The sequence below is a fragment of the Saccopteryx bilineata genome, chromosome 5 (assembly GCF_036850765.1).
Source record: "Saccopteryx bilineata isolate mSacBil1 chromosome 5, mSacBil1_pri_phased_curated, whole genome shotgun sequence".
NCBI lineage: Eukaryota > Metazoa > Chordata > Mammalia > Chiroptera > Emballonuridae > Saccopteryx > Saccopteryx bilineata.
The window spans coordinates 161,744,924-161,757,522 of record NC_089494.1 but is presented as its reverse complement, the minus strand read 5'-3'; positions in this window follow the sequence as shown (position 1 = coordinate 161,757,522).

The window sequence follows — 12,599 nt, the reverse complement described above, 5'->3', positions numbered from 1 at the left end:
ATACAAGAATCAACCAATGAATGCATAAATAAGTGGGACAACAAATTGATATCTCTCTCTCTCTCTCTCTCTCTCTCTCTCTCACACACACACACACACACACACACACACACACACACACCAATCAATCTATTTTTTTAAAAGAGTACTAAAAAGCATTGTATGCCTCAAAATCAGTTAAGGTAGATGAAGTGAGTGCTGAGCTGCATGTAAGCCATAACTGCTTTAGAATGATAATGTCCACATCCTCCAAATGCTGACCCCACTTTTCTCAGTCCCAAATGTCCCCCAAAAGGAGCCTCTCTCTTGATTCAGAGCCCACTTACTCCTTTAGTTGTTCCTGACGGTTGTCATCCTTCTGACAATGAAGGCAGAAGAAGTCGTATCTAGAGGAGGTCAGGAAACTGTCACAGCAAACGTCCTGTGTCCTCTACCTGCTATGATGTCTAGTGGATGTGGCCGAAATGCCAGTTGGCATGAAGTCGGGAAGGTAGAAATTTTAGTCTGCTCCATTCATTAAACTATGTGAAGGGTCTAGTACAGGACCCACATGCAGTAGGCACTGACTGTATCTATTTTTAACAGATTGAATCTTCTCAGGTATCTCAACAAGACCCCAAGGGTCAGTGCTCTGGCTACACCCAGGACAGGGGACTGCCCAGATAGAATGTGGAACCTCCTTTAAAAATGGGGAACAGCTTTTCCTAAGGCCACAGAATAACTGAGAGTGGAGGCAGAGAGCTTCTTCATGGGGAAGAGAAAATCATAAATAAAAAAACCACAGCACTAAGCAGCCCTTTCCACAGAGCCAAGCACAGAGTCAGTACTCTCCATGGCTTATTCCATTTAGTCCTGACAATAACCCTCTGAGCTTGGTCCTCATAGCACTCCAGTTTTCACATCGGCAAACTGAGGCTCAGAGAGGTGGAGTGACAAGCCCACAACACACAGCTAGGAGGGTGTGCTGTAAAGGGGTAAAGCACCCAACTTTTCCACAGGAAAGTGATCCTATTTAGTCAGATCACTGACCTCTTTTCTTTGAGACTGTCAAGTAAAAAATAACAACAACCAATACAGTAGACATCCACTGTGAATGATCAAAATGATACTTATATTTTTCATATCAGCAAAATATAATTTTTGCTGTGCAAAAATTTTAGAAAGTGGTTAATATGTGCCCTGAGATAGAACTCTTGAAAATCACTAGACTAGAAGGTCCAGCTCTTTACACAGGTGTGGGAGTCCTTGTTTATCATTTGTTTGAATAAGCTCTCCATTCTTTTCTCTCGCTCTTCTTCTTCTGGTATGTCCATTATTTTGTATAATGCTTTCTGGAAAAATCTGATTGTTCCTATAAAATTCTTTCACTTTTTAAAAATCTCAAGTCTATCTCTTGTTCCCTCTGCATCCTTTCTAGATTTCTATCCTCAATACTGCTAATTATTTCCTCCGTCTGGTCAGCTCTAGTTTCTCTGCCTGCCAGTTTGCTCTTTATCTCTTTTTTGAATTCTTCATCTCCAGAATTTCTATTTTGTATTTTAGAGTTTCAACATCCTTGGTAAAGTACTCATATTTTTAATTGACTTTCCTCCTGAGCATGATAAAGTGACTGTCTGAGTTTTCTCCCATCTGGTTGAGTTTTGTCAGAACTGCTGAATTCTCTGTCATTTATATCACATATTTCCATGTCTTTAGGTTTATTATAATGAGATTTTAAATTTTCTTCCCGAGTTACCTTGTTACCTTGGTTATTCATGGCAGTTGATGGATTCTTTCTCTGTCTGGGCATTTATGTATGAATGGCACTTTTCTAATACATTGATAAGTTCTTCTATTATTTTCCAGTAGGGGGCACTGCTCACAAGCTTTTCAGCTTTCTTGCATGCTCCAAATTTCCAGATCTCTCAAGGGTGATGTTAAATTCGATGTGTTCCCAGTGAAGGTGGGTGTCTCCTCTGTGTCCCCGTACCTCAGACTCAGTGGATCAACCCTAGAGCAGAATGTGTTGACAATAGGCTTCCAAATTTATGAAATCCCACTGCTTTTTCCTGCTGCCAGACACTGTCAGAAGTGCAGCTGTGATATGTGAGGATGGGGTGAAGTAGAAGAATATGGTTGCTTCCTTTGTTTCTCTGCTCTTGTAGTACTGTTGGTTTCAGACCTCTGAGGCATCTTCTGTGTGTCCTCACCCAACACTGGCATTAGCTGTAGAGTGCACCTGTTGCTCAGGGAAAATGCGTTTCAATAGTACTAGTTCTCTCTTTTACAGAAAAAGTTCTCTGCAACCTAACACTTACTGCTACAGCTTTTTTTTGGGCTTCCTCGGGGAGCTAGAGGAAAAATGACCAGGCTCCATGATGGCTTTGTTTTTCTGTCTGATATGTGAATTGACAGACAACTGTGGCTGCACCACTGTGCTTTGTTTCTGACCAGGTTTCTGGACTCAGCTGCAGCTCGTAGTGTCTACTCCTGCAAGAATGCTCCTTGAATATCTTTGCTCCTCCTTGCAGAAGAGAGTGCCATGGGAACCTGATTTCTCCCCTCTATGGGCTCAGCCCTACACTGAGCTTGGCATTGTGAACTCCAAGCTTCAGGTTGTTTCTTTGTCTAGTCTCAGCTCTTCTCCCTTCCCCCCTCCTCAGTTCACTTTCACTTGCCCATCATCAGATGTTTCAATGTGCAGATTTCTCAAACATGTTTCTACAATTATCAGGAATTTCGTTGTTGAATTATAGGTGTTTAAAGTGTTAAAACTTCGAGAGGAGATATCAAGTGGATCTCTCATTCTGCCATTTTTTTTATGTCACAAGACATTCTTGATTAGGGTTTTCCAACCTCAGCCGTACTCAGTACTACTTAAGGAGCACTTAAAACATAGTGATCTGGTGTTACCCAGTATGTGGATATCCCGGTTTTGATTCCTGGTTAGGGCACAAGGAGAAGCGACCATCTGCTTCTCCAGCCCTTTCCCTCCTCTCTCTCTCTCTCTCTCTCTCTCTCTTCCCCTTGCACAGCCACTCAGTTCAAGCAAGTAAGCCTCAGGCACTGAGGATGCCTTTGTGGCCTTCACCTCAGGTGCTAAAAAAATAACTGCAAATGAGCAAAGGCCCCAGATGGGCAGAATATAGCCCTCTAGTGGGCTTGCCACGGGGGTCCTGATCAGGAATCTGTCTGTCTGCTTCCCCTCCTCTCACTAAAATTAAAAAAAAAAAAAAACCACGAAAACAAAAGAACATAGTGATCTGTAAGCTTTACTACAGAGCACATGAGTAAGAATCTCTGGTAGGTGTGGGTTGTCATAAATAAAGGGTTGTCATAAATAAAGACAGAGAAATTATCTGGGTTGTTCAGACATTTGTGTCACATGATTGGTACAAGGACAGACTAAGAAGTGAAAACATGGCCTTTGGTGGTATAACGGATAAAGTGTCGGCCTGGAATAATGAGGTCACTGGTTGAAAGCCCTGAACTTTTCTGGTCAAGGCACATATGGAGTTAATGTTTCCTGCTCCTCCTCTTTCTCTCTCTCTCTCTTTCTCTCTCTCTTCTCTAAAATGAATAAATAAAAAAAGTACTAAAAGTTAAAAAAAAAAGAAGTGAAAACCCGAGGAGGCCTCACCCAGTCTAAATGAACAGAAACTTCATTTATTTAACATAATGCTTTCTCTTTTCTTTCCTTTTGATCCAAACTGACCTCATCCAACAACCTGACACCCATCTCCTTATCCTTTGCACATCTACTAAATCGTCAAACACTCAGGATGGTGAAATTCTGGTAAGCATAATATAATCTTAAGAGCAAAGCCCTGGGTCTGTTGACCATAGAGACAATGTTTCCGCCAACTAGAAATAACATCTAAGATTCAGTTGTGTTCTAGTTAAACAGTGAACTACTCCACCAACCACACCCTTGTACAACCAGAAAGAGCAACTATGTGGCTGACTGATGTCACCACCAGATGTAAGAATCAACTATACCCTACCTTAGTGCCCACCAATTAATAAAGACTATAATCTTATCTCCACCATAATTAATGAATTTCTTCTTTCTATATAACCCATACTTTAGAAACCATCTGGGAGACATGTCTTTGAGCATGAGCATGGTGTCATTGACTCCTGGCATGTTGCCATTTCCTTAATTATTAACATTTACTTGCCTGAAAATTCTTATTTGCATTTGATTAGGCTTTGATTCATACAGATGAATGAACCCCTTTAGTTCAGTAACACCAGCAGCAAATCTGTTTAAAGAAGTAATGTGGAGAGGATGATAAACTTTTATTTAATTTATTACATAAACTAATCTAAACAAATAAACTCCCTGGGAACTAAATGGAGAATCTCACTGACTTCAATTATTTTTTCTAAATGTATTGATTTTAGAGAGAGAAGAAAGTAGAGAGAGAGGAACATCCATTTGTTGTTCTACTTATTCTGTGCATTCGTTGGTTGACTTCTGTGTGTGTCTTGATTGGGGATTGAACCTGCAGCCTTGGTGCATTGGGACAATGCTCTAACCAACCGAGCTAGCCTTACGAGGGTTGACTGTAATTCTTGAGGAATCAAGAACTTGATAGACAAAAATGTGGAAAAAACCACAGAGTAAGAGAAGTGATCAATGTGAAATGTGATAAATTTAATATTTCATGGCAGAAGCAATTATACATAAAAACATAACTCCCAGAGTGATCCATTTCAAAACCTCGGGCTTGCACAGTCAAGGCACATAGGAGTTGATGTTTCTCAGTCTTTCCCCTATTTATCTCTCTATCCTTTCTCAAAAATCAATAAATAAAATCTTTTAAACAATAGATCAGCTCACTCAGCTACTGTGATTAGAAATTGTAATATCATTCTTTATTTCTCTCAGAATAAAGCTTTTTTAAAAAAGCTACATGATAGAGTTCCCCATTGATTATCTGGACCTTATCTCCTACTTCTACCTCTCTTGCCTGCTAAACTCTGCCCACATTGGTGTAATTGCTGTCACTTAAGTATTATAGAAACACTTCTTTTTTTAAAAAAATTTTTAATTGATTTTACAGAGAGACTGGAGTAGAGTAATGTAGTATTTAATTTAAATTAAAGGGTTGTCATAAATAAAGACAGAGAAATTATCTGGGTTGTTCAGACATTTGTGTCACATGATTGGTACAAGGACAGACTAAGAAGTGAAAACACGGCCTTTGGTGGTGTAACAGATAAAGTGTTGGCCTGGAATAATGAGGTCACTGGTTGAAAACCCTGTACTTTTCTGGTCAAGGCACATATGGAGTTAATGTTTCCTGTTCCTCCTCTCTCTCTCTCTCTACAATGTAGTATCAATTCATAGTTGCTTCGCTTTAGTTGTTCATTGATTTCTCATCATATGCACCTTCATCAGGAAACCTAAGGTTTTGAACCAGCGACCTCAGTGCTCCAGACCGACACTTTATATACTGCACCATCATAGACCAGGCAGAAACACTTACTTCTTACCTTAGCCTATCTGTTCTATGTCCAGTAATACTCTCTTACATATCCACATAGCTCATTCTCTTGCCTAAATTGTTGTCCAGGGGTCATTTTCACAGTGAAATTATTTCAAACTATCTCATAATAGCACCTAACAGTCCCACCCTCACCATTACTCATTTTCCTTTTCTGCTTCATTTTCTTCACATCACTGTCAAGGATAATGAAGGACATAAGATTCCGACCTGACTCACAAGCTAATAAATGAGCGTTCATGATTCTATGGTACTGGTAAAAAGGTAATTTATTACTCACAACAATAGCTGTAGCCAAGTAATAGCATTTTTTGCAGCTCTGTTGAGATATACGGTGGTTGACATATAACACTGTATGAGAGTATATGTGATGGCTTGATGTATGTATACTGTGAAATTATTTCTCACAATAAGGTTAGCTGGGCTAGTTCCTTGAGCCCCCATTTCTACAGAAGTGAAGCAAAGGGGCCCTGAAGATAACTGAAGAGGCAGTGGGTTGAGTTACAGGAGACAACCTGGTTCTAGGGAACCTGGATCCATGAGAGTGAGCATTAAGCATACTACCTTCCTCCGTCAGAGAGTATTTTCTTCGTATTACTAAACAGTGCCTTCATTCCTCTGAAGGGAGCCAATCCACTTGGTCTCTAATCCAAGACTATACAAACTTCTTGAAAAAAAAATAGTGTCTCTGCTTATCAAGTGTACAAGACCCTGAGAGCCTATGCAGACTTATCTCCAATAGGCACTCCCCAGTTCTAACAGAGAAACACTTTCTGTCTCCTTCATAGTCTCCTTCCTTCACTGGACTGTAACCTCAAAACATTTCTTATTTGAATTTATTTCCTCCTATTTTACTTATTAATAAAACCATTTCTGGCACATAAAGAACTTTCATTGAAGATATGTTAAATGAATAAATAAATAAATGGCAAAATGTGTAAGTTCTAATTACAATGCCAAAATGTAGGCAGATGATTGTTAAAGTGAATAAATTAATAAGATATACTGCTTTACAACAGTAAAATATAACATTAAAATTTTTAAACAATATTTGATTGTTTCCAAAAATATTTCAGCTAATTATTAAAAAATATATAGAACCTATAGGTTGAAGATTAATTCAATTTTTTAAATAAAGACACACAAACACAATTTGAATAGGAAAATTATAAAGGAAAATGCACCCAAAGTTTCAGAATGTTTAAATAGGCTAAGAATAGAGTGACGTCACTGAAATGGCGCCATGAGCAGCGCGTCCGACAGCTCTCCCCTAAATCACAACAAATTTATCAACTAGAAACAGAAAAATTTATCCTCGGAGCATTCCGGAGTTCCACACAAACTGATAGTGAAAGGACTGTTATCACTTGAATCTGAGAGACGAGGGTGTGGAGGAATCTACCACAGGGACGTTCTTTCAAACCGCAAGGAAGTGAGCCTGTGGTGAGTCAGCCCATATACTTGGGAACCGCGAGCAGCCGCGAGCGGCCAACGCGAGCCGCCACCGCGAGCCGCCGCGAGCGGAGCGGCTGCCGCGAACCGCCGCTGCAAGCCGCCGCGAGCAGCCACGCGCGCGCCCGGTCCGGTTGGGCACCGCTGACGTTCCCAGCGGCCCGCACACTGCGAGTGGGGGTCGCCGGCCACTGGTGCCCGGAGCGCCCCATTCACGCGCGTGCCTTGGGCATTCCACGCGCCCAGGGCGCCCTGCTGGCCCGCACACCCAGGGAGCTCCATTATCCTGCGCCTGGTGCAGTCCAGCCGCCAGCGGCGGGGCAAGCGGGAGAGGCTTGGGAGATTCTCTCCGGTGGGCGGGGCACCTCACCCAGCCATTCAAGCTAACAATCAAGCGTTGGGGGAGGGGCGCGCGCAGGCAGACTAAAATACCTTCGGAAGCACAGCTGCGACCCAATCACTGAAATTAGCTTAACCCATGAAATCTGCGCACCCTCGGTTCTAATTGATAAGATCTCTCTCAATTCAGCGTTCCAAGACAAGAGGCGTGATATTTTTTAGTGCCTCTCGCTAAAGGGGCGGGGGCAACTTCTGATTAATAGAGCCTCCATATTTAGGGATAAACGCTAACAAGAAGGACTTGGCAGATAATAAGGTCTATACTACACTAGTCGTAAGCAGAGACTAGTGCCTCTTCTTCCCTGCAAAAACAGGCTACAAAGTGTGGAAAGCCTGGGTTGAGAGGTCCAACTAAATGATAGGTGCTGAACAGTCACCTTGACAACAATTGACTCCCACCCCCGCCTGATTACACTGGAGGCCCTGACTGTCAGAGCCTTTCCCAAAGCCTTGCACTGAGTGGGGATAGAGTGGGGATTTCCCAGCTCTTTGAGCCTCTTACTCCCCAGGCAGAAGCAGTTGCAGCCTTATAGCTGGATCACCAGGCTGCTAATTCAGAAAGGGGGGACTAGGAGAGAGAATCCAGGAAAGCAAACTCTCTCATCGTTGGACCCTGCAAACGCCAACAAGCCTTTACTTCCAGCAAGACTAAAGCCAATTATATGACATTGCCATAGAATCCCATCAACTGCAAATCCCTACCTAAGAGTGACACAGGGGCAAAGCCTGGGGTACAGAGTCACCGACCAGGAAGAGGGAGAGAAAAGAAAAAGGAAGAAGTTAACCTCTCAAAATCAAGAAAAACCCACAGACTTTACAACTTGATCCACTATTTTTTTTTGTTGTTGTTGTTGTTGTTTGTTTCTTCTATCTTTTTGCCTTTATTTCCTCCACCTCGGTCCTTCTATTCTCTGCCCATCTTATGCTTCCCCTTTCTTGAACTACACTACCCATGAGTGTTGCATTTTATTTTTCTTCTTCATCCTCACCCTCCTTTAAGGTTATACTCCAAAACACTTAACTCTCACTCTCTCCTCTTTTTTTTTTTTTGTCTTGCTTTATTTTGTTTTTTTCTCTTCCTATTTTATTTCTTCCTTCATTTTTCTCTTTTTCTTATTTTTTCCTTTCTATTTGTTTTTTCTTTTCTCATTTTACTTTCCTCCCATATAATCCTCAATCATGAACAAATTAGTTAATTTGGGACTCAAGGCTTTTTTTTGGCTTTATTTCTCTTTTTTGCTTTTGTTTTTATTTTTTTTCTTGTTTGTTTATTTTTGTGGCATTTTGGGTCCTCGCAACCCAAGGTCTCCATTGTATTTAGTCTTCGCTCCACTTAATACAACAGATTTTTACTTATTATTTTTATTTTTTCTTCTTTATTATTCTTTTTTGGTCCTTTTTTCTGGTTCCCTCTTATCCCTCTCATTATATCTCTTAGTTGACCATCACATACAAGCAAATCATCTTATGTTTGTCTAAGATTTTCTTCCTTTTTTTTTTTTTTTTTTTTGCATTTAGTAGGTCCCTACTCCCTTTTTTTTTGCCCCTTGAACTCTTCACCCCAAATCAGGCCCTCCATTATAGGCACAATATTTCCCTGAGGAGGGGAGAGGAGGGAAAGAGAAGAGAGAAAAAAAGGGGGAAATAATAAATTATTACTGGTTTTTTTTGTGAGGTGTTTTACCTTTTTTTTTTTTTTTTTTTTTTACTTTTTACTCTTTATTAATTCTAATTAGTGCTATCAATAAGACCACCCTCAGATGCCGATAAGAAAGAGGATATCAAATATTATGGATACAAAAGAAAGAGAGGTAACACAAATAGATGTGGAAAAATCTATGGAGAAAAGACTTAACATATTGGAAGCCTTGGAGCTAAATGACAGAGAATTTAAAATAGAAATCTTAAAAATACTCAGAGATATACAAGAAAACACAGAAAGGCAATATAGGGAGATCAGAAAACAACTCAATGAACACAAAGAATATATTACCAAGGAAATTGAAACTATAAAAACAAATCAAACAGAAATGAAAAACTCAATTCACAAGCTGAAAAACGAGGTAACAAGCTTAGCTAACAGAACAGCCCAGATTGAAGATAGGATTAGTGAAATAGAAGACAAACAACTTGAGGCACAACAGAGAGAAGAAGAAAGAGACTCAAAAATAATAAAAAACGAGAAAGCCCTACAGGAATTGTCTGACTCCATCAGAAAGAATAACATAAGAATAATAGGTATATCAGAGGGAGAAGAGAAAGAAAATGGAATGGAGAATATACTCAAACAAATAATAGACAAGAACTTCCCAAGCCTGTGGAAGGAACTAAAGCCTCAAATTCAAGAAGCAAACAGAACACCAAGTTTTCTTAACCCCAACAAACCCACTCCAAGGCACATCATAATAAAGATGACACAAACCAATGACAAAGAAAAAATTCTCAAGGCAGCCAGGGAAAAGAAGAGTACAACATAAAAAGGAAGGCCTATTAGATTATCATCAGATTTCTCAGCAGAAACTCTACAAGCTAGAAGAGAGTGGACCCCAATATTTAAAGCCCTGAAAGAGAGGAACTTTCAGCCACGAATACTATACCATCAAAGCTATCCTTCAAGTATGAAGGAGATATAAAAACATTCACAAATACAGAAAAGATGAGAGAATTTATCAACAGAAAGCCCCCACTCCAGGAAATACTAAAGGGGGTTTTCCAACCAATTTCAAAGAACGAAAGAAAACAACACACCAAGTAACAGCTCCACCAAGAACACAATAAAACCAAACTTAAACTGTGACAACAAAGGAAAAAAAGGGGGGAGAGGATGGAGATTAACAGTAGCAAAGGATGATGAAGTGCAGAAATACTTATAAGATAGGGTACTACAATGAATATGGTAGGTACCCTTTTCATTACTTAATGGTAACCACCCTTAAAAAAACCACCACAAAAACACTTGACTTAAAAAAGGTAGCAACAGAGGAAAGAAGTATGAAACACAAACAAACAAAAACAAATGATAGAAAAACAAAAAAGAAGAATCAAACTAGATACAAAACTAACAGAAAGCAATTTATAAAATGGCAGTAGGGAACCCACAAGTGTCAATAATTACACTAAATGTAAATGGATTAAACTTACCAATAAAAAGACACAGAGTAGCAGAATGGATTAAAAAAGAAAAGCCAACTATATGCTGCCTACAAGAAACACATCTAAGCAACAAGGATAAAAACAAATTCAAAGTGAAAGGCTGGAAAACAATACTCCAAGCAAACAACACCCAAAAAAAAGCAGGCGTAGCAATACTCATACCTAATAATGTTGACTACAAGACAGAAAAAGTACTCAGAGACAAAAATGGTCATTTCATAATGATTAAGGGGAAGTTGAATCAAGAAGACATAACAATCCTTAATATATATGCACCAAACCAAGGAGCACCAAAATATATAAGACAGCTACTTATTGACCTTAAAACAAAAACTAACAAAAATACAATCATACTTGGAGACCTCAATACACCGCTGACGGCTCTAGATCGGTCATCCAAACAGAGAATCAATAAAGATATAGTGGCCTTAAACGAAATACTAGAACACCTGGATATGATAGACATCTACAGGACACTTCATCCCAAAGCGACAGAGTATACATTTTTCTCTAGTGTACATGGAACATTCTCAAGAATTGACCATATGTTGGGCCACAAAGACAATATCAGCAAATTTAGAAAAATTGAAATTGTACCAAGCATATTTTCTGATCATAAAGCCTTGAAACTAAAATTCAACTGCAAAAAAGAGGGGGAAAAACCCACAAAAATGTGGAAACTAAACAACATACTTCTAAAAAATGAATGGGTCAAAGAAGAAATAAGCGCAGAAATCAAAAGATATATACAGACAAATGAAAATGAAAATACGACATATCAGAATCTCTGGGATGCAGCAAAAGCAGTAATAAGAGGAAAGTTCATATCACTTCAGGCCTATATGAACAAACAAGAGAGAGCCGAAGTAAACCACTTAACTTCACACCTTAAGGAACTAGAAAAAGAAGAACAAAGACAACCCAAAACCAGCCGAAGAAAGGAGATAATAAAAATCAGAGCAGAAATAAATGAAATAGAGAACAGAAAACTATAGAAAAAATCAATAAAACAAGGAGCTGGTTCTTTGAAAAGATCAACAAAATTGACAAACCCTTGGCAAGACTCACCAAGGAAAAAAGACACAGGACTCAAATAAATAAAATCCAAAATGAAAGAGGAGAGATCACCACAGACATCATAGATATACAAAGAATTATTGTAGAATACTATGAAAAATTATATGCCACCAAATACAACAATCTAGAAGAAATGGATAAATTCCTAGAACAATACAACCTTCCTAGACTGAGTCATGAAGAAGCAGAAAGCCTAAACAGACCAATCAGCAGGGAGGAAATAGAAAAAACTATTAAAAATCTCCCCAAAAATAAAAGTCCAGGCCCAGACGGTTATACTAGTGAATTCAATCAAACATTCAAAGAAGACTTGGTTCCTATTCTACTCAAAGTCTTCCAAAAAATTGAAGAAGCAATACTTCCAAACACATTTTATGAGGCCAACATAACCCTCATACCAAAACCTGGCAAGGATGGCACAAAGAAAGAAAACTACAGACCAATATCTCTAATGAATACAGATGCTAAAATACTAAACAAAATACTGGCAAACCGAATACAACAACATATTAAAAAAATAATACATCATGATCAAGTGGGATTCATCCCAGAATCTCAAGGATGGTTCAACATACGCAAAACGGTTAACGTAATACACCATATCAACAAAACAAAGAACAAAAACCACATGATCTTATCAATAGATGCAGAAAAGGCTTTTGATAAAATACAACACAATTTTATGTTTAAGACTCTCAACAAAATGGGTATAGAAGGAAAATATCTCAACATGATAAAGGCCATATATGATAAACCATCAGCCAACATCCTATTAAACGGCATAAAACTGAGGACTTTCTACCTTAAATCAGGAACAAGACAGGGTTGTCCACTCTCTCCACTCTTATTCAACGTGGTGCTAGAAGTTCTGGCCAGAGCAATCAGACAAGACAAAGAAATAAAAGGCATCCATATCGGAAAAGAAGAAGTAAAGCTATCACTTTTTGCTGATGATATGATCCTATACATCGAAAACCCGAAGGACTCCACAAAAAGATTATTAGAAACAATAAACCAATACAGTAA